The 3,102-nt window shown below is 36.9% G+C and overlaps 1 long non-coding RNA gene across 1 annotated transcript in view; it reads right to left on the bottom strand.

Moving 5' to 3' along the window:
* The window catches only part of LOC107578324 (uncharacterized), a 4,473-nt gene continuing 1,371 nt past the window's right edge, over positions 1–3,102 (bottom strand). The window contains exons 2-5 of the long non-coding RNA XR_001608334.1: positions 2,693–2,742; positions 2,229–2,339; positions 697–762; positions 1–28 (exon numbers count right to left, since the gene is read on the bottom strand). This is a non-coding gene — a long non-coding RNA (uncharacterized lncRNA). The remainder of the gene's footprint in view (positions 29–696; positions 763–2,228; positions 2,340–2,692; positions 2,743–3,102) is intronic.

Genomic DNA, 3,102 nt, shown 5'->3' with positions numbered 1-3,102 from the left:
GGCTCTTCACTTCCACTGTTGAGCCAACCTGAGACCAGAGATATATAACATTATGACTTTTCATGCAATAAACTTGTCACACAAAGCAGTTTATACAATATTCAGTAAAAAAAGAGCCAACTTTTCTTTTAGAATTAAACATTGTGTATGATATAAAGCACTTTTGCCTTATAATTAAGAGAGTGCACAAGGTGTTCAGTTTCTTCAAACAGTAATCCAGCCATAACTGTACTTATTCACTGATACTCAAAATTAACATGTTAAGTGCCAAATTTCAGAGAAAAAAATTTGGCTTTTGCAAGTAAACAAATACAGAAGTAGTCGCCATTCTGTCTGTTAACCTGTATTATAACATAATACATGATTTTAATCACATTGTAAGAAAAACTGAAACATGCTCATCTTGTACATAAGGTTTGTTTGAGACAATGACATACAGTTTTAATCACAAATTATGCAAGTGAAAAAAGTAAAGATTTTGGCCAGTAGGAAATACTAACAGACAGTTAATTTTCTCAGGTAATTCGGTATTAACAGGCATGGAAGAAAGTTCGGTTTAAACATGGCTACAACCGAGCTGTATCTTCTTATAAGTGTTGCATGAGTAAGAAATAACCAGTCGCTTTATTACAAGCATTACAGGAAACTTCATTTGAATTAACTGCAGAGTCAATGTCCAAAAAATGTCTCTCTTACCCTTAAGGGTCCTTTGACTTGGTCATCTTGGACGACTTGTGAGGTGCTGTCTCCTTTAAGCACAACCTGCAAACAAAAACGGTATAAAATATAGAAAAGTTCACCAAAGCATGATGATGAGAGCAAAATGGATGGGAAGGCAGTAGCAGTATAGTTCAGCGAAGGTGAATAATCTGGTTGTGAAACAGACATCGTGTTCTTCATGATCTCTCTCAAACAAGCTTCTTAGTGAGTGTCTACGTACACTGTGAAGAGCAACTACTTGGAATCTCCTTGCAGTCAAACTTAAGAATGTGCAACACAAACTTCAGGCACGTGTCGCTCTGTTTTACCCAAGGCTGTCTTGTTTCAGTCGGATAATAGTCGTAGAATTCAGTCGGATAATACAAGAACAGTCCACAAACTAAGATCTTAAGAAAACATTGATGACGTACAACGAGGTCTTGCAAAAACAGAAGAGTGTGGATTAACCTTAAAACAACATACTTATGATTGGTAGGTGCCGATCCAAATTAAGCCATTTGTAAGCTTATTGTTCGTTCTCACAACATAAATGAGTTTCTGTCTTATTGACTACTCTATATAGAAAGATGGACGTTTTATACAGGAGATGCTTGAATGGTCTGCGGAGCTGGTTCACAAAGCAGAATCATCACCTCCTGCTTTTCTTTTATGGGCCTGCTATGTTACTAAATCTTGCATTGTGAAGTGCATCAAACACTTCTGCAATAAAGCAACACAACCCTTTTATAATAACCAATCTGTGTATTATCACCAGCAGAAAATGACACTTTTGTTAATCCTCCATGTCATCTGACACTGGCTTGACAGATAAGATGCATTGCACTCTGAACTTACTCCTTCACAAATGTTTTTTTTTTAGAAAGCTACAGAAAAAGCTCTAAAAAGATTGTTAGATGACTGATGATGCACATTTAAAGAACTACTTGATGGGGACAAAGTTTAAAAAGTATAAGTTACAAAGCGATATATACAATATGGCAAATCTTAACTGTTTCGACACTTATATTGTTGCAAATCAAACTGTGTTATTGCCCAGTGATATAAAGTTGGATATATAGTACACAACTTTATCCACCTGTACAGTATACTCACATTTAACAATATACTATATAGTAAATCTCAACTGCTTGATTTTATAGATCATCACAAAATGGAACTATATTGTCGCTCAGCGATATATTTAAGATGACTGATAGCTGACAATGCACATCAAGAACTATTTAACAGGGACAAAGTTTTAAATGTTTAAGTTTCAAAGCAATATATACTATATAGCAAATCTTAACTGTACGATTGTTTTATCATCACAAAATATTACACATATTATCACCCGGCTATATTCTGCTAAATTCTGACTATAAAACATTAAGATATTACAGACATTAAAATCACGATTTGCTTTAGAGCTGCTTTGAAACAATGCGTATTGTGAAAAGCACTATACAATTAAAACTGACTTGACAAGATGAACAGATAAGACTTATATCTTACAGATAGATTAAACTTACCTTAACTTTCACAATGCGTTTAACAGTCTTGATTTTTGCCTCGCAGAAGGCACCACGGTACTTTGCGCTCACATCCGTCCCCACAGTCAGGTAGGCAGGTTCATCTGCTACCTGTGGACAGTGTAAATATCATTAAGGCGCACAGACAAATTCATACAAATACTTACTCTCTGCATAGTTATGGTTATGAAAAGCGTGGGCAAAAACACCTAAGAATACTTTAAAAAGTAACAGCAACAGCACTCAAATGTTATGAAAACTACCCTTTTGGTTATTCTGAAAGCACCTAACGTTACACAGTCCGACTACCCCAATCATTGAACTACTGAGCTTTTCTGATCACAATATCTATAAAGACCCCATCCATACGTGATTCATTCACTGAAGTGTTTTGTTCCAGATGCTTGTTAGGCTTCATTCAGGGAGGCGTCGCCTATCAGAACTGCAGAGGACCACAGACTCACCTTCATCTTGATGGCTATTTGAGGGAGTCCAGCTCGAATGGTTTTGACTGCTGAAACAGAACAACACACACGCATAAAGAAACGGAGTCACGATCTGGCGCCATGTGCTAAAAAACGTGTCATATGTAACGTTATACGTGTGAAGGATTTGACAGCACAAAACAAATACACACAACAGAGAAAATGCTAAAGCAGCTAACGCGGCTAGCCACTTCTCGTCCTCCTTCCTTCAGAATTATCAAATAAACAATACCAACCCATCAAAACACAGCTTTAACTGCCTCACCGTGACTTTACCTCCAATCCGAGCCACTTATGATGTCTTGATGGTGTAAAAACAAAGCACGGAGTCACTGAAGGAAAACATAACCCCTTCAAACCCTGCGTGTTTCCTTCCCGCTTCACTCACT

This window comes from Sinocyclocheilus grahami, unplaced genomic scaffold (assembly GCF_001515645.1).
Source record: "Sinocyclocheilus grahami isolate Dianchi unplaced genomic scaffold, SAMN03320097.WGS_v1.1 scaffold9735.1, whole genome shotgun sequence".
Lineage (NCBI taxonomy): Eukaryota > Metazoa > Chordata > Actinopteri > Cypriniformes > Cyprinidae > Sinocyclocheilus > Sinocyclocheilus grahami.
This window is presented reverse-complemented; position numbering and strand designations above follow the sequence as displayed.